The sequence below is a fragment of the Camelus ferus genome, chromosome 5, assembly GCF_009834535.1.
Source record: "Camelus ferus isolate YT-003-E chromosome 5, BCGSAC_Cfer_1.0, whole genome shotgun sequence".
In the NCBI taxonomy this organism is placed as follows: Eukaryota; Metazoa; Chordata; class Mammalia; order Artiodactyla; family Camelidae; genus Camelus; species Camelus ferus.
Genome location: NC_045700.1, coordinates 88,240,559 through 88,266,619, shown reverse-complemented (window position 1 = coordinate 88,266,619; position 26,061 = coordinate 88,240,559). Strand labels below are relative to the sequence as shown.

Genomic DNA, 26,061 nt, shown 5'->3' with positions numbered 1-26,061 from the left:
CTCAGGGGCACAGAGGCAGGAAGAAGCCTGTCCACAGTTTAAACCGAGGGCAACTTCAGGGCGATCTTGGTCATGCCCAAGGATGGCTTTTCAAAGTAAGCTGATGTCATTGTTTATAATGCTAATTACATCAGAATCATCCACAGTCACATAATCAGCCAAAGTGATTTGAAGCATGAACAGAACTGCACTACCCTGTAAAGACTTGGGAATCAATTTAGGGTTTAGACAGTTGGAAGATTCTATGTTCTCTTCTCATGTGAAGAGCCAGCCATTCTCTGTGTATCTCGTGGGGAAAGACACAGGATGAGTGTGTTAATTCTTCTCTCATCTCATCATTTCAAATCTATAAATTTACATATCCCGATTCCAGATTATTTTCGGGGGGGGTCATTATTTATTTATGACAAACATTCCACATCTATGATCGTCTCCAGCCTCAAAAGTTCTTTTAGACGCTGCTGTCCGCCTTGGCCGGAGAACGGAATCATCTGACTTCCCCATTGAGCGAATGGCCCCTCAGACAGCCTAAGTTTTAAGCAGGCCATTGACCCTGCCTGTGACCTTGTGGACCTCGGCCACGTTCTTCTGGCCGGATGCGTGGTCTCGGCGCAGATGATGGGGTTGCTGGCGGAGCACGTCCGCGGCACGTACAGGTCCAGCGACTTGCTGGCGTGGTCCTGCACGCTGAGGGCGCACCTGGCGGCACCACAAGGAGAGTGCAGAAAAGCAGAATAATTTTTGTTTACCACTTCAGGTCCCCAAATTTTTTTTCCTCACCTCAACATCATCGTACTCTTTGCAGAGTAAACAAGCAAGCAAACAAAACGCTGCTAGAATAACTGGGAGTAGCCTCACCAAAGAAAGGAAGGACCATTTTGGGGGAGAATGAGTCTAACCTTTCCCCACCCCCACTTCTGGTTAGAATTGTATTCATGACAACATTGCAGTTATGTGAAAATGCAATTTCCAGATTTTTAAAAATTTTAGAACATTTGGCAGTAAAACCACTTCAACCATTTTTATTCTTTCCTCTAACTTATAATTCTCAGATAAAATGGTGATTTTATTTTAATGCTAGCATTTTATTACTGTATTTTTAGTTTTTGCATGTGGATTATTGACAATATTTACTAAATTTAGTTTTCTGTTATTTTCTGTCTTTTTTTTTCCTTTAGAGTTACACAAGAGAGATTATTCTTCATTTGTATTCAGAATTATTAATTGAATGGACAACTTTAAAAAAATTAAAAAAATACTTTAACCAACAGATGTCCAACACAGCATTCTAAGAACTAATTAAATTCTTTTTAATAATGCAGAAACATTGTTAGATAAAATCGCATGCTTATATTATTTTGTACACCCTTGGTTCCTAATCATTTTCAAGAGAAGCAGCAAATGTTTATTTCCTGTAAGCACTTTTACCCTATTAGGGATGTGGCTTCCAGTTCCCAAAATGGTGAATCCAGCCTGGGCTTTGACTCCTTCCACTGAGAAAGGTGGGGTTAATATGGGGTCTCGCTGAACGACTAAAGCACAATATGAGAAAGGTCTGGGAGATTGAAGGCCCAACATAGGGGAGAATTGGTGACCTGGAGGGGAGAGGTGATGGACATAAGGGAGAGATTCAGGGGAGAGAAACAGGGTGATACAGCCAGGTCTCATTGTCCCTGGAGAACCATGACCAGAAACTGCCACCTGGACAGAAAGGTACACCTAAGGGAATTTCTGAGGAGAATAATTGTACTGAAGCTGTCATCTCTACCACTATGTGTGGAAACTTTGGCAAGTGCTCCTGGGCTGAGCCAGGCACTCAAAAAGGGCACAGAAGAGTCTTGGTCAAAATCACCTCGAGCTCTGATCCCCAGGTTTGGCTGTGGCTGTGTTACTAGGTGACAGGTACCAGTGCCATCCAGAAGCAGAAGAAAAATGAAGACTGGTGTCAAAACTGAAGAGAAGAATATGTGTTGGTGTTTCCATCATTTCCTGAACTTTACTTTCTGACCCCTCAGACAATTGTAAAAGAGGGTAGTGGTCCCCAGAGTAGGCAGATGCCTGGGACAGAGGCATGAGAAGGAAGGGAGAGGGGACAGGGAGACCAAGGAAAACCAAGTTGCACGTGGTTAAGCCCAGAGCTCTTAAGTAGAGTTAGCTAGGAGGCTCAGCCTGCTGGGCCCACAAATTTCCGCAAAGGCTCTGTTTAGTTTTTCTTCCAAGGTCACCATCCCAAGCACAGGCAGGGAATAGAGTCTCAGGGGAATAAAGTTGGGATCAAGGTTAAGAGAGACACAGAGAAAGTATCATTCACACAGTGAAGTCTGTAAATTTGAGTATTTGAGGCTATTCAAGTGAACAATTAAACCAACCAAATAGAAGAGACATTTGAAGGAGTGAACTAGTTTGGTTTTCCCTGAAGCTGACTCAGAATCTGACTGAAGGCAGTTTATTTGGAAGGGGATTCTTGAAAACACCCATCCTTCAGGAGTGGGGAAGTGAGACAGGAGGACTAGAAGCCACGATGGGGAATCAGTGATCAGGTGCCACTGCAGATACCCCTGAGGACTTCTGGGAGATGGTTTGAATGTGCTTGAGGGGCAAGGAATTTGAGGTATATATCCATAAAACTCCACTTGTTATTGGTTAAGCATTGCTCACAGGAGAGTTAACTCCCTGCAGGTTTTTGCTTGTCCTCAATAGAGGCTGAGCATGCTCCCCTGATCAGAGAAAGCCCTCATCTGGAGTCATAAGAGTTGGCCTCAGGGTGGGGCAAAAGCAGCTGTTACTACAAACAGGAAGACATGAGGATTAACAAAGAAACCTTGAAAATAAAAAAAATATAGTCATTGGGAAAGAAGTGGACAAGAAAAGCCTTATACCAGACTCAGCCAAAGAGTAAGTTAATGTACTGAGCTAGAAATTAATACTGGGGTACTCACATATAACACAGAGCAGAAATGGAAAAAAAAATGTGAAAACACAGTTAAGAGCCTGGAGACTAGATAGAAGTGCTGAAACAATCAAATAAGAGAACTTTTAGAAGAAAAGAGTGGGAAAGCATGTGGAAAAGTAATAGAAGAAGAGATAATTATAGAGGATTTTCTGAAATTGTAGAAAGACATGAATCCTCAGGTTAAAAGTAAACTGTAATCCACAACTAAACACATGGTGACCAAACTACAAAACATAAAGCATGAAGAAACAACAGTCTTGACAGATGTTAGAAAAATAAGAAAACTTACCTATATGAGAATGCCAGTTAACCTGCTAGCAGACTTCTCAACAGCAGTGACAGATGTCAGAAGAAGATTCATGAATAACCTCAAAATGCTGAGTAGAAACAGTTAAATTTGTAATACCCAGTCGAATCTCATCCAAGAGTAAGGACAAAACAAAGACATTTTCAATTGGCAAAGATTATATATATATATATATATATATATATGATGTATATATGAATTAGAACATTGGCAGAATATAACAGGGCATGTAATAGATACTATGTAAATCTAAACATACAGATAATACTAAGTTTGTGCCTCAAAAATGGGGCAACTTCTATTTCCAGCAGTATGGAGGAAGCTCCCAAATAAAACAACTAAAAATGCTAAACAAAATACTTTAAAAATATTTTTTAAAGGCATTGAGGAGCTGGCAAGTTTGCAGGGCCAGAAGCGAAATGAAGGCAGTAACACAGAAAGGTGCATGAAGTTTGAAATCTGCTCTCTGCCTGGGGGAATTTGCCACACTGGATGAGCTTGAATTTCAATTATTATGGCCTCATGAGATACGGGGATTGAAGAAAGGTTCAGATGGAGAAGGTAATAGGCAACAGTCTCAAGGTAAGGATGAACTAGAATTAACCCTGTCCCCTCCTTCCCCCTTCCCCGCCCATCCACCTGTCCACCCTTTTCTCATGCACACACCTACCAAGAGACTACAAAAATGAAGCAAACAAATGAACAAAAAACACAAAAAAAATAGCTTCCTAGTTAAGAGCTTTGCAATCAGGGAGGGACTGGAGGAATTTTCTTTTCCTATTATAATTGGTACCTATAGGTATTTCTCACATGATTTTACAGCTTGAGCTGACAGTATCTGGGTGATTCTGCATAACTCAGGCCAGAAATTTAGTTTAAATAGTCCTACTGCAGGATTCCACTTCTTTGAGGAATCTAAAATAGTCAAAGTCATAGAAAAAAATAAATTATGGTTGCCAGGAATAGGCTGAACTAGGTGTATCCTGAGCTGCCCAAAGTATCTAAAACTAACCCTTAATAATTCCATGGGTTAGTTTTCAAGAAATATGAGCTCCTAGTGATGAGAGAGGGGCAGAGAGAGAAAGAAGGATGGAAAGGAGGTGAGAGGAAAGAGAAAACAAAATGCCAAAGTGATTAAAATAGTGGATTAGGGATGATATAGATAATCCAAGGCTCCAGTATATTCAGCAAATGACTAAAAGAAACTATTGTATATAAAATAGATAAACAATAAGTTTCTACTCTATAGCACAGGGAACTACATTCAAAATCTTGTAGTAACATATAAGGAAAAAGAACATTAAAACAAGTATATATATGTATACACACATATATATATAACTGAAACATTATGCTGTACACCAGAAATTGACACATTGTAAACTGACTATATTTCAATTAAAAAAAAAGAAATTCAAAAATAAAGGGAACAGAAAACAGAGAAATGATCAAAGGAATAACATGAACAATGATTTACATAAGTCACAGACTATTCTAATAATATAAACAGTTACCTGTTGATTTAAACAAACTCTTAAGCATCACAACATTGAGAAGATGAGAAGAGGGAGCCAGGCTCACACTCTGTGTGTTTGATGATGAGATGTGGACTAAAAATGGAACATCAAAAAATCTTACCTAGAATTATGTTACCTAGATACTATATAAATCTCTGTTACATAGAATGTAAACGAATCTTCTAACTGAATGAAAAATGGTTTTCCTTGGTTAGCAGGAATCAAAGGGTGAAATGGTAGGATAAGTCTTGCTGTTTTTAGTCATAAATCTTGTAGTGCTTTTTTGGGTTTTGAAATACCTATGTGAATTAATTTGGTAAAGAGTTAAAATTATAATCATAAATTTGATACTGTATTTGATAGTAATAAGAACTAAATATGCATTTCTTTTACAAAGAAAACTGGAATACAGAATGCATGGCCATACCCATAGTCATTTCTAGGTAATGATCTAAAACAATTGAAGTGCAAAATTGTTTACAAAACGTTTTGTGACTTTGTGACATATTGGAAAAATTGGTTTCAAAATATCTCTATGTTTACGGCAAGTCAACTCTCATTTCAAGTAAGCTAATTAACACACACAAACACAATCCACATCAAAGAAAAGAATATCTTCACAAAAAATAAAAAAAAATTGCCCTATTTTGGGTAAAATATTACACTTGTTTAATCCTCAAATAAGTATTGTCTTTCAAAGGGAAAATGTTTATTTTGGAAGCAAAGATTTTGAGACTAAGAAAGTCTTGAAATTAAAAGTTCAAAACAAAATTTTAGTCTACATCTTTTCAACAGAAGAAAAATCTTCATTCAACTGCTGTCTGTGGTGTGTCCTGCCAGGCAGGTCAGCTGGTATCAAACCCTTTAGTCATTTACGAAGAAAGGAAAAGATAACTACTTCTGTTATGAGTTTACAGTCTAATAGACATGTCAGAATAAAACAACTGAAAAAAATCAGTTAACAAACTATTTGATAAAATATACATAATACCTGCGTTGTTGGGAGATGCTACAGGGCTTTTGCGGTGAGCAAGCTAATAATGCCAGTTGAGAATGATGTTGCATTGAAAACAAGCATGGGGGCCAAGCCTGCTGCCTCTGCAAACCTTCATGATGGTGAGGATTTTTTTCAGATCTGAAATCAGATTTTTTTAGAGACACTATATGACTTATCTTGGTCTGCTTTATGCCTTTGCTTGGATTTTCAGCGGTTTCAAAAAAAAAAAAAAAGAGAAAAAGTTGTTATTGATATTAACATTCACCTAACAAATATTTTCTGAAACATTGTTTCTCTGAAGAAAAAGCATGTTTTAAACACTTAATAAATAATAATAGCTGATGTTTCTCGATTGCCTGCCAGGTTCTGTACATGATATTTTATATTCGGGTTCTCATTAAATCATCACAGGAAGTTTGTGAAATCGGCACTGTTCATGTTACTCACTGGCTGTACGGTGAGAGAAGATTCAATTTCTGGGAATGCTGGAGCTTCAAAAATTATGTATCCAGAGCGTTTGGGTAGTTCGTTATAGAAGTTTCCTTTTTAGACTCTGATGAGCTGGAATGATGAACAGATAATGATTTCTTCGGGCAAACAGAAATTTGGGTTTCTCTACATGCCTGTCAATGTGCATGGACTTCCCACTGTGCAAATGGCACCTTTCCTAATAATTATGGACAGTGTTATTTCACTAACATCATTCAATAAAAAATAATTATGAAGTGACTCACTCTGATTGGTTTGGTTATTAATACCATAACATAAAATGCAGAGTTTCTAGTTTACAGTGTGGAGAAAGACATGTAAATTAAATAGGAATTTAAAAAGTGTCCCTCTGATATCAGATTAGGAATTTGACTGGTTCATTGATTTTGGGGTGGGGGGAAAGAAGAAGAAAGAGAAAGAGAGACTAAAACCAAATCCACTCTTTATTGGCGCCAGATGGTCCTGAAAAGGAGGGACTAAAGTGACATACTTAGCACAAATTAATTCTAGGTGTTGGTCTTTCCAAAAGTTGACTTACATTAAACTGTGTGAGTTTGGTCTCACATTGTTATCCAATTTCTTAGTGTGTGGATCTAGTTACTTTCTTTTAAACTTGCCATTTTAGGGTTAAAATAGAAGGAGCTGTTTATTACCCTTCAGCCAGGCGGCAGCTCGTCCACTTCCTCACAATTTCCACCATTTTCAGGGAAATGGCAGCCCACAATGCTGTACATCAAAAAACGGCTGCTGTCCCCAGCCCGAACCGTGCAGTGACCATGGCTTTGCATCTTGACAGCATTCCCAGTGACTTTACACCATGGATCACAATGGCCACTTAATGACAAAAAGCTGTATGACCAGACACCAAGAGGGAAACCAGAAATCTCCAGAACTGTCACTGTCGCAGAGTGAAAATTGCACAGTGGCACCTCATTAAGTCAGCAGAACCCCAACATTCTATAGTAATTGGTGGTAGAGAGCAGGGGAATGAGGAGAGAAAAATGTCACCTACTCTTTCCAAAGCAACTCATTAGCCTTAGCTCAGCATGTCTGGATGGCTTAGGAGCTGCTGACAGCCCAGGTCCGTGCCAAGCCCCTTGGAGGGAGAGGTGGCCAGGCCAAATGTTCTTGACTGAGTGGTGACCAGTGTGCACCTGCGGTCCTTGGCTGATGGCTAATCAGTCTCAATTTTGATAGCCATTTTTGCACCGAGTATATAAAAGCAAAATGAACCAGACTGTTTATTTTCATTTTTTGCTTCTGCCTTTTAGTTATGTTTATTTCCCCGACTGATACTAAAGACTCATTCGCTAATAATCTTGTTGCCAACTCTTGGAGTGATGGCAGAAATTAAATAATGCTTTAAAAAAAAAAAAAGAAAAATAACTCTGTCCAAGGGATTTTAAACTGTAACATACATGATACTGAATAAAATTTAACAAGATAGTACATTTATTTGATCAAAAGATAGTTTGCCTAAAGAGAGAGAAAGGTAAAACCTACAGGTTAAAAAACAGAAGAAGGTTTAAAAGGTCGCTGTGTCTTTAGAAATACAGATGGAGTTTTTTTCCCCTTTTTTCTAAGCAAGTGGACTGAAGATGTTTATACACACTATAAGCACAAAGTTTTGAACTTTATGATGTGCCAATAATCAAAAATCATTCAAATCTACACTTAAAAAATGTGATTGATTTTGATGACCCTCACAGCTGAATGCCAATAAATATCTCACTTTAAATTTATCTTCTACTTCTGAGACTTGGAGATACATGTATAGATAGACAACCTTATGAAGTGGATGGACAAATTATTCTGGGTTATATTAAAAGACTCTAACGTACCTGAGACAACCTGTTACATCTACAAAGAAGAATGTGCGGACATTGGCCTCACAGTAAGTTCTTATAGTGCTCTGGTGTTTCATATGCTACTTTGCCAGTGATATAAATCTTTTTACAGCATAAATTTGGATTATTCCAATGACATTTCTATTGCTACATATGTTAATAGCTAAGATTCAGAACACATTACCAGTATCAGGAAGTACTTAATGGTTTAAAATTAGAGCAGTAATTCAAGAATCTTCCAATCACTTTGACAAATGTTTGTTGAGAAGGAAATATGTTCTTTGTCGTTTTTTGAAAGGAGTCATATTGATCAGAAAAATTACACGGTTTTGAAAGAATTAGATAAGGGAAATATATCCCACACAACTTCCTTTTCGTTTTTCAGAGCCAACATCATTTTCAGCTCCCATATTATTCATCCTAAGTGCTCCATCTTCTGCTGCCTTTGTTGCCCAGTGTGTATTACTGTTTTCAGATCTTCCTTGTGCACTGGATTATTTTGTAATAATAGCTGGACTTGAACGAGTCCTGTGTTTGTCATACACACCCCAGGTCAACAGAATACAGTCCATAACACAGAATGGACTTTTAAAATCTGAACTAAGAAACAGATCTTTCACAGCTATTCATCTAGGAGTCATTCAGAAAATAGACATTACTTTGGTATAAAAGAATTCTGTCAAATTTTCCAATTTAAACATCTCTATCACATACATGGTTCACCTAGGCTTTTGGATGAAAAGGTCTGGAGGTGCTTTTCTGTACCATTGCTCTGGCCGAATCAATGGGTATTTTTGGTGAGAAGGTAGGAAGGGAGAAAAAAAAGAATATTAACTGGGCCAGTGTGGAAGAAGCTATGGATCAAATCTCAGGTTCAAGTCCCACTTTGAGTCCCCTATGCTTGGACTTGGGAATGCATCAAACCTTCCAGAGTGGAGTCCCAGGAACATACTGTTTTTGGTCAGACTCCATGGGTAAATGATGGTATTTCTATTCATAGCTGCTGTTTCAAACAAGGTACCCAGAGAGCCTCTACACAGAAAATGCTGATTAACCTTCAGTATTTGCTCTGCAGTGGGGTCCAATCTCAGTCAGCGGAGGGGATTTCACACTAAGGCTCAGAGTAAGAAGTGGGATTCATAAAGACTTCACATTCATGCTAGAGATACGAGGAGCTCAGCTGCGAAGTGGCCTTGGCCCTGGGCGACGTGTAAAAATCACAGGCTGATACCTTTCGTTTACTCTCTCTCTTGCAGAAGTTAATTCCAAAATTTTATAAAAATCTCCATATCTCTAATAAGAAGATTCTTTTTCCAACTTACGATCTTCAGGGAACCAAGTCAGTTTTCTGTACTATAGTTAGTAGGAAATAACGGTATTCAGGAAAAGAAGCTGGTTTTTAAACTCCCATTTGCTGTTATCAGACTTCTTTGGCAGCTGGCTTAATTTAACTTGGTGGCCACATTCTCAGCTTCTGTATATATAAATATGTATATGTATAATATGTATATATATTTATATATTTGTATTACATTTCAGCTAGAAAAGTGTATAAATGGAACTTGGGTTGGAAATATGACATTCACTTATCCTGCTCAATTATTAAATCTAGTCCAGCACATTATAAAATCCACTGGGATTTGTGTCCACTCCTACAGATGCACACAGCCTCAGTTTATACACTTGAGTTGAGCAAAGGTGTGTGTTTGTAAGCTTCATCTTGTCCTAGAGCAAAACTATAAAATTTCATCTGCATTGCATGCCCATGACTTTTGCTTAGACACAATACAGTTGCCACCGCAAAGCATCCTACACAAGGGCAGATACTGCTCCTAGGATTTTAGAAAGTTTTCTCATTCGGTCACTTCCACTTTGAGTACACATACTGAGATTAAAAATGAACACACCAGAGGCAGTGTTTAAGGAAAGGAAGTCCGAAGACTAAACTCATGCCGTCCCTGGGAGGGTCTCAGCTGCAGGGGTCAGGAGAAGGAAGTCCAGGAGGACCCTTTCCCCACTGGATTCTCCGAGGGGATTTTAAACACAGCTAGAATCTTTCAGTTCAGCCCTGTCAATCTTCTGAATCTGTCGCAGTCTTCTTTGCCTTGGTTCTTTCTAGAAAAATACAATGTCTGTCTATGAGAAGCAGTGCGACATGAGGGTGAACAGTGGACTCGCGAGCCTTGCTGCCTGGGCTCTGCTCCCAGCCAGCTCTCTCAAGCACCAGTTGTGTGGTCCTGGCCACAAGCGGGTAATAACAGTGCTGATCTCATGGGGCAGTTGTGAGGGCTACATGACTCAATGTACATAAAGTGCTGAGAATGATGCTTGGAATTCTGCAGACATCCAAAAATCACTAGCCATTATGAGATTCACACAGCTGAACTGACTATTTCTCTATAGAAGATGCTGGTTCTTCAACTGGCCGTATCTAGCCCAGAAAAATAAAATCTTGCCTAATAAAAACAATGCATCTTTAATATTAAAATGTGATGAATTATGTCAGCTGTTGATTTTCAGGAGTATCAGCAGACAGCCTGTTAATCACGCAAAGCTATTTATTAGAATGGGAGGGGTCTTAGCGATGTCACTGAATAGGAAGTCAGGCAGGATATTTGCAGGGCTTTGACATCTGGGTTCAAGTGGACTAGCACGCATCTTTCAAGAAGGGATTGGTCAAAGTTTGGGACATAACAGTTTTGGACTGGTAAGGTGAGGGTCTGGGAGGAAATCTTGATAAGGAAACCAATGGTTTGGTAATTGAGCTGTTTGCCCAGGTGAATAGACTGCTATCAGATAGTTTTGCAGGGGTTTTCTGAGGCAAACGCTGAATTCCTTTATTGGTTTAAAGTCTTATCTTTCCTTGGTCATGATTTCCTGGAACAAATAATGAAGCCATGCTCGCCTTAGGTGGTCCCAGGTCTTAGTCCTAATGCCTATGACATGTTGATATAGTGATTAGTTTTCAAAATAGAGAAAGTTTAAATCACGCATGGTATTAAAACTTATCTGCTACCATGCTTAACATTTTTTTGTGTGTGTGTGATGAAGCATATGCAAGACTTTATTGTAAAACTTAACCGTCAAAATGGTAACAGCAGATGCAACTGCAAATCAAAATAATTCCGGAAAAACATCCAAGTATGTATAAACACTTAGCATATGAAATTTTGGTACCAAAAATTACTTCTAAATTGAAAGATTATGTAATAAATAACATTACTTATCTTTTTAGAGGTAAATTCACAACATTGTATTGCTTTTCTTTTGCATTTTCTCTGGCTTCATAATGTAAACTATTAACATGCATCTTTTTTGGGTTTTGGGCTTTTTGTTTATTTTTTGGGGGGTGGTAATTAGGTATATTTATTTTTAGAGGAGGTACTGGGGATTGAACCCAGGACCTCATGCATACAAAGCACGCACTCTACCACTTGAGCTATATCCTACCCAATGCTTAACATTTTGATTTTTTTCATTCAGTCAGTATTTACTTCTGACATTAATTTAAATACATACACATTCTGAGTTTTGACTTTATATTGTACATTTTTCCATTTTAATGAAATGACAATTAAGAATTTTAATGACTATTAGTTTACCTTATAATTTCATTTACTTTATTATTTATAATTAATTTAATCCCATATAGATATTAAAGTTGAATTAATTTTTAGATTCTATAAACTATGCCATGATAAGCATTCTTGTATATAAACTTTGTGTACATTATTTCTATTTAATTAAAACAAACACCAATTAAGGGTAAAAGTTCCAACTGAAAGGGCACAGGCATACTTACATATATTTCTAAATTGTACTCAATGAATAACAAAGTTGATAGAATTTAATTAAAATTATTTTAGGAACTAAATAACTAAAGGACCATATGGCCGTGGCTTGGAACATTTTAATAGTTTTCTTGGAAAATTGCCTTAGAACATATCAATAAATCATACAAGAAAGTCTGTTCCATTACTGTATGAGCTTGGTTTTCAACCCTACACACCATTATCTACCTTTGTCAAAAATCTTATTCAGGAGATTTGGCTACAAGTAAATTTTGTTTGTTTATAAGATTCAAACATTTTATCAAAGAGTAAAGATCACAACTGAAGTAGAGGTAATAAAGACGGGGCAGAGACAGAAAAGTAAGGTAGAAATATGAGCAGAACAACAATGTTCTCTAAGATGATTTAGTCTGGGGGCTCTATTATAGACGTTTTTCTAAAAACAAAACTTTAGATATGATTGACATATGAAAAGCTGTATTTAATGTATTCAACATGGCAAGTTTGGAGATGGGTAGGCATCTGTGAAACCATCACCTCAAACTATGCCATAAACATTCATCATCTCCAAAAGTGTTCCCCACCCCCTTTATTTTATTTTATTCCTTAATTTAAACAGCTTCTTTTCCTTTTGTGGTAAGAGCACTTAACATACAATCTACCCTCTTGGCAAATTTTTAAGTATTCGATATAGTATTGCTAACTCTAGGTCTGTCGTTGTGCAGTAGATTTCCAGAACGTGCTCATCTTGCATAACTGAAATTTTGTGCTTTTTGACCAATACCTCTCCATTTCCCCCACACCCCCTTCTCTAGGAACTGGGAGCACACCCTCTGGTTCCATGAGGTTCCTTATTTTAGGTCTCATATAATTGGGGAAAGCAATGCTTTTTCTTCTGTGTCTAACTTATTTCACTTGGCATAATACCTAAGTGAACCCTATCTGAGTTGTCACAAATCACAGGATTTCCTTCTCAAATGTGTTCTTCATACAAATCCATATATATATGTGTGTGTGGGTGTGTGTGTGTATTCACTTATATATATGTAAATAACTCTTAGTGGTTCTTTGTATTCATAAGTGATGACATATTTCACTCCAGGAAGGGACTTTTTTTTTCCAGAAAGAGCATTCCCTATTTAGCGCCAATGTGTCAACCATTCAACCATCCTCAATCTTCCTGAAAAAAGTGCAGAGATTCTGTGACCAGATCTTAGCAGTATTTTTATCTTCTTGAGGTTAAGCTGAAAGAGATATTTGATCCTAATTTATCTCATGACACCACTCATAATTAAATCAGCTGCTGTTTGATTACGTGTATTACCAGGGCACCTTCTAGACTATGCCAAATAGGCTAAACAGAGTATTACCAAACATTTTTCAATGAAGCATTGGTAATTGTATCTCTGGGACCTCAATATAGCTGTGGATTCAGAATGTGACCTCCCAACCATAGAATTAGACAGAAAATGAGCAGTTGGAAGGAGGGCCAGACGTAGAACAAAACCTTCTTGGCAGGCAGTAAAAAGGAAAACACACGTACAAGCACCTTGCAGAAACTGCACAGAAGGAAGGTTTTGAAATGTTCCCAAGAACCGAGCGATGGTTCACGACATTAACGTTATAACTTCAGCAGAAAATATGTAAAACACCATTGAAACTCTTGTCATTTACTGGTGGTGTTTGCTGATGTTACTTTTTATTGTTTTATTTGAGAGAGTGTGAAATACTTTTCAGCCTTTCATTCCTGTCCTCCATTCCCTTTGACCTACTTTTTTCATAGAATTCCCTCAACTTTCAATTCTGCTGGACTGATGTGGAGGAGGGAACCCAAGATTAACAGTCACATGGAGACCACCGTACCACCATGGTGGCCATTGTATTAGAGGGGTCTCATCCTCACTGGCTCAGCTAATGAGATTCTCTGAGCAACCTTTGCTGTGGAGTCCAATGATTTTTGGCCACTGTTTCAGAATGATTATCACAAGTGATAGTGATGAATGCATTTAGTTATCCCCTTGTGCCCTGCAATTAAATTTATTCATTCTTCCTGCTGCATCTCAGCTTAGAGTTTTGGCTCATAAAACATGGATACAGACAGACATCATCCTTTTATTTCTGCCCAATTTCTGTGTTTCAGTCGTCATCAAGCCTTTCTCATGACCTTGGGCAAAATTACAAGAGGTTTGTAGAGATTTGGCTTAATTAATGGGTTTTCCATTGTGCTTTGTTTTTTTGTAGCCAGTTTTTAAATAACCGACACAAATTCTATTTCCCCTATTAAAATCATATCTTTTTGATAAGACACTATGAATTATAATCTATGCTGCTGTGTGAAAGGACGAGGTCATTGCAGTGGGAAATAGCACAGTGCCTCTCGAAGTTCCCAGTGTTCTAAGTCAGGTTAATTTGAAAGATCATTACTCTGTGCTTTTCTTTGAACCAATATTTGAACCTCAATAAAATGAGTGAATTACAGAATCTGATGAGTTTGAGCATAATGGGGAACATTTTTGGATGTGTTACAAATTTGCTTCAACTATGATAATCCATGCAGAATTGACACTTTTCGAGGGGTTGAGATTAATTTACTTATCCTTCTGCTCTGAGAAGGCTGTTAGTTACTGAACCTCACATTTAGTTCTGAGACTGCCAGCAGCCAAAGTAAAAATACAAGTCATTATGAGAAATTCTCATCATAAAAAGGAAATATAATAGTTTTTGTCAAGGGCAAAGCTTTCACTAATTCTGAGACCCAAATGAAATTTGCCAGACATTGTACATTGCTACTTTCCAAGCAGACAAATTTAATAACTGCTGTTTTCAAACAAGAGGTAAAACAAAATGATAAAAAATGAGTCTGCACTGAGCTCTGTGGTTGTGGTTCTCGAACATGAGTGTACAACAGAGTCACCCTGAGGTCTGGTCAAACCACAGCTTGCTGCCCCTCACCTCCGGTGATTCTGAAGGTCTGAGGTTTATTTCTGACAAGTTCTCCAGAGATGCTGATGGAGCTGGTTTGGGACCACAGTCTGAGAACTGCTGCTCCATGGAGGCTTCTCAGGTCACTCGAGAGGGGTTCCAGTACACTTAATTTTCTAATAAACTTAATTATCGAGGTTCACTTTAGATGCCTCTTACACAATGTGGAAATTGTAACTGGGCTTGATGGAAGAGAGCATGAAAGCCAGTCCTGTCCCTGCACCATTCATCCAAAGCAAAAATATAATCAAACTCTCATGAGCCAGATTTTCACCTTTCTTAGTAATAGACAAATTAAATAACACATTAAAAAACCAATTTAACAGCAATAAATGATTGTTTATCTACTAGGTTTTATGTTCATAAGTCTACAGATGTTTATTTAAGCCAGTGTCACATACAAAGTCTCCCAGTGATAAAGTCTGTAGGAAAAACACTAAAGATGGGAAGGAGACGGACCCCAGTGTGTGCAGAGAACACAGCCAAGCGTCTCCCACTCCTCTCCTTCTCCTCTTCACCCTCCTCCTCTCCTTCTCCCCTACTTTCCTCTTCTTTTTTTTGTTGTCATTTTAACTTCAAATCAAAACTCCTCAGAGGAAGCAAAAACCTATATATAATCTAAAGATAACACAAAGATATTATAGCAAAGAAATCTGAAATTGTTGTCAATTTTAAATCATAGTTATTTGTTTAAATTTGTACTGACCAATACATGTTGCTGTTGAGCACTTGAAATGTGGCCAGCATAAACTGAAATGTGCTATTTATGTATAAATATACCCTAGATTTCAAATTCTTAGTATAAAAACAAAAAGAATGTAAATATCCCATTAATAACATCACTTTCACATTGACTGCATGTTGATGTGATCATAATTTGGATTTTTTTAAAATAAAATGTATTATTAAAACTAATATCACCCGTTTCTTTTTACTTTTTTTAATGTCACTATTTGGACATTGAAAATTGCCTATATGTCTTATGTTATATCTCTGTTGGGTAGTTCTGGATTAGATTGTTACTTTATTTTAACCCCCCCTCAGTCCAAAGCTTTTCACTCATTTTGCCAAATTCCAAAAGCATCTTTGCTGAAATTCCTCATGGAATTAGCTGGACTGAGGCCAGCGCAGGCTTAAGCCATGTCAGTTTCCAGTGCTTAACAGACAGCTGTTCATCCTCAATGCACTTTCATCTGCCAGAGGAAGGAAAGCCAATGTTTCTTGTTTGATTCATTATTTAGTAGTTTATCTGTTCAAGAATGTGAGTCTTCCATAGACTTTTTCTGCTCTTGACTTTTTTCCCTTAACATTTTTGAATTATAACCCTTACCGTGGGATATTATCTAGATATATAATTTCAGATCTTTATCACATGAAGGGTAAACACTGAAAGTTTCTAGAATTTGAGGTATGGAGAAATGTCATTTACACATAAGTGAGAAACACTGTCATTAGACTTGTTGTCTACAACTTTGAGTGCTGGAAGCAGTTGTACAATTCTCTTCAAAATTTTAAAGAAAACAATTTCTAGTGAAAAATTTGTATCTAGCTAAAAATGTGTCAATTGTCCAGATTTAAACATCAAAAACACATCGTCTAACCTGCTAAGGCATAGAAAAGTTCTCTTTCATTTCACAAAGAAATTACTTGCTAATAATAGATGATAGATCTGGAAAATGGAAGAAATGAGAGTCAAGCAACAGGGCATCCGACCTGGGACATTAGTGGAAGGGATTCCGGGAAAGTGTGATGGTGAAGGTTATTGCTCAGATGACGGAGAATAATGATTCAAATTGGTACCAAGGAGAAGACTTCAGAAAGGAGTTCTCCAGGAAAAAAAAGGAAATCAGTTTAAAATACCACAAAGGCAACCTGTGGAATGCTGAAAACACAGAGTGTCTGTGAGTGAAAACCGGACTCAAAGGGAGATCTATTTTAGGGTTTGGAATATTTATGTTTAAAATAGTGTATACAGTACAATAGACATTCTGCTTCTATTTAATAAGCTAAGAAAACATTAACATTTCTGGCAGACACATCATAATTTTCTTATGTTAATTTTGCATGTTAATCAAAATACTTAAGTTCTTTTGATACTAATTTCTTTAAGACAGATACTATCTCCCTCCAGTTTCATATTTGTACATCACAGGCTTGTTAAAATAAAAAACAACGTTATGCTGCTGGTGGATTTTTATTTGATTAACTTATTTTAGTTCCTCTTGTTGTTACTAATCTGTTCTCTTCATAGAATTCAATTGTAATACAAACCATACTTTAAAAATTGTTTTGGTTTCATTGTATACTAATTCTTTTTGAGTAATAAGCTTTACATTAAAAAGCTCTATGTTCATGATAAAGAACCAGACATACAAAAAAAAAAAAAATAGAAAAGCTTGAAAATCCCACCACTCAAAAAAAAAATTATTAAATGACCATCATTCAATCTCTATGCATAGATAAACAGATGGTAGACAGAACACATAGATTTAGGCATGTAGATAAATAGTTTTATTAAAAATGGGATCATAATATAGTCAATATTAAGGCTATATTTATTTTTACTTAGATATAATGAATTAAAAAAAAAACCTACTGCAGTACAAACAGACATGCTGAATAGGAGACAGATATCTCTTACTTGTAGGAGTCATTATTTCCTTAATCATTGATCAAGATTAAGATGCTTCAGTTTAAAGGACTGAAGACTGAATGGGGTCAGTAGATTGTGCAGTGGTTTAGGTGATGATGGTTTGTTCGAAGGTGGTGGTGTTGGAAATGGAAAGAAAGGGATGGATTAGGCATTATCTTAGAAACAGACACACATCTACAATATACATGGAAACTAGAAAGTCATTAGCAGTCTAAATGATGGGTCTAGAGAAAGTCACTTAGGGAGTGATGGAGTCCTTAAAAGATCAACAGACAACTTGCTAAAGCAAAACTAGAAACAACTACAGAAAGAGAGAATGCCACATCGATGAGGTCTTAGCAGTGTATCAGAACCTGGGGAAATTAGAAGTGGAATGTGTACAGGGGGTTAGAAGCTGACCTCCAGTGGTTGAAGGCAGGTCTTTCAAGCAGAGGACCTGCTCAGGAGTGAGCAAAGTCTATGATATCATAGTTTAGGATTGGTGGACACAGAAAATGAAGGGCTGGGAGTGACTCTTGAAATATTGGACTGTGGTTGATAAGCTAGTTGATTGTATAGGTGAACAGTACACCGTCTCCAATAAATTGATTTTGGGGACTTTTCCAAATCAAAAGACCTTATGTTTTCTTGGGCAAACAACTAAGTCTTGCTGACACAGGCAGTTTTATCAAAGTAATATTGCCAAAGAGGGCCTCAGTTCTCCAGAGAGAATGTGTAAGGAAGTGAGAAGTGTGGCTGGAACTGAGCGCATGGAAACACCTAGTTTTAAAAGTAAGGTGTTGAGAGGAAAGCCTGGGCAAGGAAAATAATGAAGCAGCAGGAAAGACATCTGGAGTGTTTAGTATCTTAGAATCCAGTGGAAGGAGTTGTTGAACCGTGTGAAGATGTAAATGAAGTTGAGAATGGACAAATTCCCACTGGAGTTAAAACATGGACATTGCTGGCAATCTTAGGGGTCACCTTTCCAGGGAAGCCAGATTAAATTAAGTTGAAGAATTAATCACTGAAGAAGTGGAGAGTGTATGTTTGAACTCTTGTGAGAGTTTAACAGTTTCAAATTAATTTTTAGGAGATTTTTCTTTCCCCCCCAGTTTTGAACATTTTAATAATATTAAATGCAATTAATGTAAATAATATTAAATGTAATTACACATATAGAAAATGCAAAAGTATATAGAAGACAATAACCATTGACATTTTTACCCACAGTAAGAAGAAAATGCTATAAAAAAGTAAAGGAAACTGCCTTAAACAATACACTAAATTGTTTTTGTCAAAGACAGTGTCCATAGGAACGGATTTACTAGCAAAACACCATCCAGGAACAGGCTTGCCATGAGGGGGCTGTGCTGACCTAAGTCAGGCATTCTGTTTGCCTGTGATGCTACCATATTTTGTGGCAAAACTGGATAAATGCAACCATAAGTACTAAACAGAAATATAAACAGAAATATGTACATTTATTTTCACTTTTCAAAATTGTTTATTTTCTTTTATCCTTTTTTGTGTTTCCCGTGGTTGCTTGTTCCTGGTGGTGTCAGCACTCTGGCACAAAGGGCAGGGGTCCCTTTGAGATACGACTTTCTTGTTAAAAGTAACAGCTCCGTTAAGATGCCTGGACTCTTGTTGATTACTCAGCAATATTACTTCCTTCTTAGGAAAGATGGATTCTTTTTTGTGTGTTTTTCTTTCAAGGTTCCCGATTCCTTGGATTCCTTGGTTTTCTAACTTTTGTCTGAATATGCTCATGATAATGTTCATAGGCCATTTAATTCCTGTGTCAGCCCCTGCTCTGTGTTGAGAATTCCCTTCACCAGATGATGCATGACACACCAGTCTATGATTTGTGGAGCTCAATAACTTGTCTGAGAGAGATGCATGGGAAAAAAAGTCATACACCACTAGACAAAAACACAAATCTGTAAGTTACTTTATCTCCTCATCTCATGACTCTTTAATCTGCATTCTATACACTTGCTTCATGGGAAGGGCATGCACAGTCTCTGCTTTATTCCCTAATATATCCCTAATTATTATTATTAAATATTATTCCCCAAAATACCCCTAGCAGATTGTCAGGCAGATACAGATTCTCAGTTAATCTTGACTGAATAACTAAATGTGGATGTGATTAAAGCAGCTTGGAGAATCAAAGATAAGAAGAGAGAAAGTCAAAGTAAAGATGAGGAAGACTTTGTCAGGGTGTGACGTGGGGCATTCTAGCAGGTGCTGTGGGTGTAATGATGTAGGGGGACAACAGGGCCTGGAGTGCTTGGGAACAGAAACAAAACACAGGTGTGGCAGGATGTGCAGCTGGAAGGTGGAACGTGTTTCTTAGGGGAGGCTCTTGGGAATCCACTTCCAAGTTCATTCAGGTTGTTGATCATGTTCTGTCCCTTGTAGGACTGAGGTTGTTATTTCCTTACTGGTGGTCAGTCAGGGTACAGCCTTTGCTCCTATGGGCTGCCACATTCCCTCTCCTGTGTACCATGAGCTTCTGTCTGGTCCTTGCACATGGGTTCCTACATCTCAGAGTCAGTAACAATGCATCACACCAATGTGTCAATGTGTGTGCTTCCAGTTTCTCCAAGTTTTCCTTCTGCTGTGTCTCTCTGACTCCAACTGGAGAAAATTCTCTGCTTTTAAGGGCACCTGTGATCAGAGTGGGCCATCTGGATGGGTCATCAGGATGACCACCCTGTTTTAAAGTCTGTAAACTGAATTATACCTGCAGGGTCCCTTTGGCCATGTGTCATAACAAGTAGAGCCCCTGACAGTTCACATGGCAATAAGACATCAGGAAGGAATGGAAGGAAATTAACAAGTGCCCTGGCAGGCACTCAATGTTAGTTACATTCTACTTTAGTCCTGCAAGAAAAAGAAGGATGTTTTCTCTCTTATTTTTTATTCCTAAAATTCTATTTATGTATGCTATTTTATATGTCTACACTCTGTCATTTTTAGCTTAATAATAGATATTGAAACCATATTATTTGTAAATAGTAATGTAACCAGTTTAAAGAGTGGGTCTGCTATTTTGTTATTTGAGAGTCAATTAAAAATAATTTTGAGTCATTCAATGTTTAATTTTCATAGCACTATGTGGAAAAGTATAATTGGATAACAAATGATAAGCTTGCTCCCTACTACCCTCTGTGACTTGTAGATATGACCTTCAAAATTGACTACAAAGATAAGTCTATACATGAATAGTTTATGAAAACAAAGCAGAAACGTTTGATGATAAACATTGGCATTCTTCATCCAATATGCAAGATGAGTTAGCATGTAATAGGGGTACTAACCATTTGTTTGAAAATTAACTAAAAGATGTAGCCAAAATTCAGTAGCATTATTTCATCAAAATAATAAATATGCAATCAAATCCAAATGAGTAATTATGTAAATATCACCCCACTTACACCAGTGAATCCTTTTTGATGTGGTCATAGTCACTGAAAATAAAATGAGGTGTAAACACTGCCTTACTTCTGTGTAGTGTCTGTGTATCCCTGCATAGAGGAAGTGGCAGAATCCTTTCTCTGTATGTATTTTGTGGCATAGCTTAGTGTGTCCTCCCCTTTCTCCTTCTTCTCAGGTTAATTCTCTGGCCCTCCCCTGCTTTCATCTGAACCCCAAGGACATGTATTTCCCAGACTTTTTGCTCTCTAGTTTCTAGGTACTTTCAGCCAACGAGAAGCATTTGAGGAACCTAAGACAGTGCGGAAAAGGGAGAAGGCAAGGTGTTTCTCATTCTGCTTTCTCCTTTCCAGCCCTGGAAGCCATCAGACAGACTTACTTTCACCAGGTGGTCCTCACCCTCGGGCTCTGGTATCCTTTTCCTTCTTTCTCCCTCTTTTCATACCTAAGATAATGAAAGAAACTATTAGAAAGATACTAAAATTGTCATTGAAAGACAGTGTTTTAACCAAAGCTAAAATTTGTTTTTGATGCCTGTTGCCATTCCAGAATTACTTAAATTCTGTTGCCTTGAGTAATAAAGAAGAATCAGACACATACTGTTGTTTAGAATATTTTGATGTCTAGTTTGAGGTATTTACTGCCTGGCTCAAGGGTTCTCAATAAGTGTGGCATGAAAAGATATGAAAAGCTAGCACATTTTGACTTTTAGTCTATTACCATTTCAAATGTTCATATCTTGACCTGTTGCATACTAATGGAGCATAAATCTTTTATCTGGTTCCCTATAAATAACTAGATTTTCATTTAAAGTCACTTCTAGTCACTCTGTTCAACAAGAAGAAAAGTCCATGCAGCTGTTGAAGAGCTTTTTTGTTCTGGGTATCCTACAGAAAAAAAAAAAGTGGCACTTTAAAAGTCAATGTGTTAGCGTCTATTTGAGCCCATGGTTTCGCAGTATCCATAATAGACTAACGAAAGGCATGTTGGGAGTCAGTAGAATGTCAAACACCTTTCTTTTAAGTGTGAATTAATTTTTCCTCAATAAAATGTATTTTAATTATAAAACATTCATATTCATGGTACCTTTTTTAAACATTTTTTATTGATTTATAATAATTTTACAATGTTGTGTCAAATTCTAGTGTAGACCCCAATTTTTCAGTTATACATGAACATATATATATTCATTGTCACATTTTTTTTCTGTGAGCTATCATAAGATCTTGTATTTATTTCCCTGTGCTATACAGTATAATCTTTTTTATTTATTCTACATTTTGAAATCCCAGTCTATCCCTTCCCACCCCCCACCCCCTTGGCAACCACAAGTTTGTATTCTATGTCTATGAGTCTGTTTCTGTTTTGTATTTATGTTTTGTTTGTTTTGTTTGTTTTGTTTGTTTCCATTTATTTTAAATTCCACGTATGAGCAATCTCATATGATATTTTTCTTTCTCTTTCTGGCTTACTTCACTTAGAATGACATTCTCCAGGAGCATCCATGATGCTGCAAATGACATGTTGTCGGTTTTTATGGCTGAATAGTATTCCATTGTATAAATATACCACTTCTTTTTTATCCAGTCATCTGTTGATGGACATTTAGGCTGTTTCCACGTCTTGGCTATTGTAAATAGTGCTGCTATGAACATTGGGATGAAGGTGTCATCCTGAAGTAGGGCTCCTTCTGGATATATGCCCAGGAGTGAGATTACTGGGTCATATGGTAAGTCTATTCCTAGTCTTTTGAGGAATCTCCATACTGTTTTCCACAGTGGCTGCACCAAACTACATTCCCACCAGCAGTGTAGGAGGGTTCCCTTTTCTCCACAGCCTCTCCAGGATTTGTCATTTGTGGATTTTTCAATTATGGCCATTCTGACTGGTGTTAGGTGATATACCTCACTAGTAGTTTTGATTTGCATTTCTCTGATAATTAGTGATATTGAGCAATTTTTCATGTGTCTATTGATCATTTGTATGTCTTCCTTGGACAATTGCTTGTTTAGGTCTTTTGCCCATTTTTGGATTGGGTTGTTTGTTTTTTTCTTATTAAGTCGTATGAGCTGCTTATATATTCTGGAGATCAAGCCTTTGTCGGTTTCATTTGCAAAAATTTTCTCCCATTCTCCCAGGTTGTCTTTTTGTTTTACTTATGGTTTCCTTTGCTGTGCAGAAGCTTGTAAGTTTAATTCATGGTACCTATTAACTTAATATCTTTAATTGCAGACCTAGTTACTGAATCAATATGTCCCTTAGCTTAAAATGCAGCATCCAGGCCTTGTTGAGTGTTTGTTAATTATTATTAGAGCTCAAGTACACTTTTTATGTATTTTATCTGATATTATTAGAGCTCAATTAAAGTTTTCATGTATTTTATCTGGTGGTGATTATGGGGTCAAGGTGAAGGAGGTCAACACACCAAAATGCCTGTAATCAAAGTGGATTAGAAAGTGTTACTAGAGTTAGCAGCTCTGGATAGAACTTGATCATGGTCTTGGAATTTTGCATCTAAGCACCAGTGCACAGGACAGGACAGCATAGTGACACTGGACAGCACAAAGGCCCTCTGGCAGCTCTCCAAAAAGCCTGATGGGGTTTTCAACATTTAGTTGCACTGAGGCAGCTTCACATGAAAATAAGGGGGAAAAACATGGTGGGCAAGTGGGTGTCTAGAAATACTACAGAGGTGCTTGCTCTAGGCAGCAAAGTGAATCGCACACTTCTCTGGACTGTTTGCTTTTGCTTAAGAAGATAAACAGGAATGCCTTGGTATCAAGCCTCCATTTTTTTTTTTTTTTTTTTAGTTTTAAGGTGGCAGTTTCTTTTTATTTTTTTATTTGAGGGAGGGAGAAGGTAATGCGGTTTATTTATTTAATGGAGATACGAGGGATTGAACCCAGGACCTCATTCATGCTAAGCATGCCCTCTCTCACTGAGCTACACCCTCCCCTCCTAATCCTTGATGATTATTTAAGCAACATATTCTCTGGGCTGCCTTCTGCTTAAAAACTAATATATTTCTTATTATAAATGAAAAATGCCCCAAACATATGTGTATATATGTATATATATATGTGTGTGTGTTTGTATGTGTGTGTGTGTGTGTGTGTGTATATATTTCCTAATTAAGAAAATTGAAACACCATTAAGGCCTGAATGCTGTCAAAATTTGGGACTTTATGTCAATCTCTTTCTTCCTCAGTTCCTCTCTCTCTTTATCATCTCTGGTATAACTTCTCTATATGATGGGGATTCAAAAAAACAATGCATTTCTTTATTTTTTTTATAGAAATTAAAATCAACCTAAGGGCTCATCCCCCAAACGGGAAGAAGTCTTGAAGGAAACCTGAATGCGTGGCCATGGAGGAACTTTGTCCCGGTCCATTCTCTCTCTGCTCCACGTGGTCACTTCCAAACCATAGTCTCTCCATCCTTAAAAGTTCTTACCAGGCACCTTCCCTCCTTATAACAATCTCTACTGACCTAAGATCGCTTTCCCTCCTTCTTTGCTGATTTTAGCTTCTGTTTCAGTGTCATTGTCTTCAACTCTTGGTCTGTCGTAATTCTCAGTGATTTCCATATTCATGCAATATGTCTCCTCCCTCAGTTCCTTCGTCTCTTCTCCTCATGGAACCGTAGACCATTTTGCTTTTCATTCTCTCATTCCCATAATCACACTCTGGAAACCTTGTCACTACCCACAGCTGCATCTGCTCCATGATCTCTCCCTCCATCCTTCCCCATTCAATCCTTCTGGCACCTCAGTGTCAACAAGTCTTAGCTTTTCACCACACCACACACACCATACCACACAACACACATACATACAAATCACACTCATGTACTCATACCACATGCTTTACACACACACACACACACACACACTTAATATATTTACTCTCCCAGGCTCAAAGACTATTTAATACCTTTTCTTTCCTTAAACCAAACATCTCCTCTCAGACAATAAATGAGAATGTTGTTCGGTTCAGGTGCATATAAGCAGGTAGATGTGGTGATCGGTGCTGTGGGATTTTTCTCTTATTTCTTCATTTGTTTCAATCAACTGAAAAGCAAGATTGTCATCTGTGAATAAACATGGGAGAGGAGAAGAGGGAGGGTGATCAACACCAGAAGCTGCATTGCTATAATTTATAAATCCCTGTGAGGAAGAAACAAGGATTATACTTCCATTTCCTACGAGGAAGCACCCAGCTATTGGTAACAGAGTATTCTTTAGCGCCTGGGGTAGTAGGGGAGGAAGTAAACACCTCCCACGAATTCCAGATGAGTCAATTCTCCAACAAGGGGTGGCGTGATGAGACAGTATGTGTGCAGGTTTTGCACAGGGATAAAGTACAGGGACTTTGATTCCGTCCTGCCTGGGTTGTAATTTTGACCCTCTCACTTCAAACTGTGAGACTTTGGGCACATTATATAACCCTTTGGAGGCTCAGAAGTCTCACATAAGAAATGGGAATAATCTTGGGTTGGTTTTTGTAAGGATGGAGTCATATAACTTATGTAAATACGCCATCATCATGCAGGACACAGAGGAAGCACTCAACCAAGGGAGCTCAGCAGGAACACATTCCTCAAAGTACACACTCAGCGTGGCACTTAGAGGAAAAGGTCAGCTGAGTTTTTCACAACTCAGCTTCTGTTTCAAGGCTCTGGTTGCCACATGGCAAAAAATGTGACTTTCATGAACTCACTGTAAATGCATCTATTTTGCATTCAGTGGATTGTTCCTCACCCATCTTCTCCCTGGAGTGATGACTTAATTCTGTAGACTTAGCATCACAGCATTAGGAAAATTCTAGACTGTTCATACTGACACTATCTGAAATGTAACAAACGTGGTCCGGTCCACATGCACAGCTGTTTTCCTACACTCCCCGCCCCCCTCACCCTCACCAGCCTGTCTCTTCTCCAGTCCACTGGTCCATTCTCTCCTCAGAGGAACTCTCCAGCCAAAAATCTCTGCATACATATTTTCCTGTTTATTGATGTTTATCTGTTGAGTGTCAATCTTAATTACACTGTATGCTATAGTTAAGTGTTGGGACATTTTCAGTTCTCTTCATTATTAAGTTTCCATT

The 26,061-nt window shown here is 37.7% G+C and overlaps 1 pseudogene; it reads right to left on the bottom strand.

Moving 5' to 3' along the window:
• Nucleotides 1-439: 439 nt before the first annotated feature.
• LOC116663528 lies at nucleotides 440-24,542 on the bottom strand (annotated as a pseudogene).
• Between the last annotated feature and the right edge of the window lie 1,519 nt (nucleotides 24,543-26,061).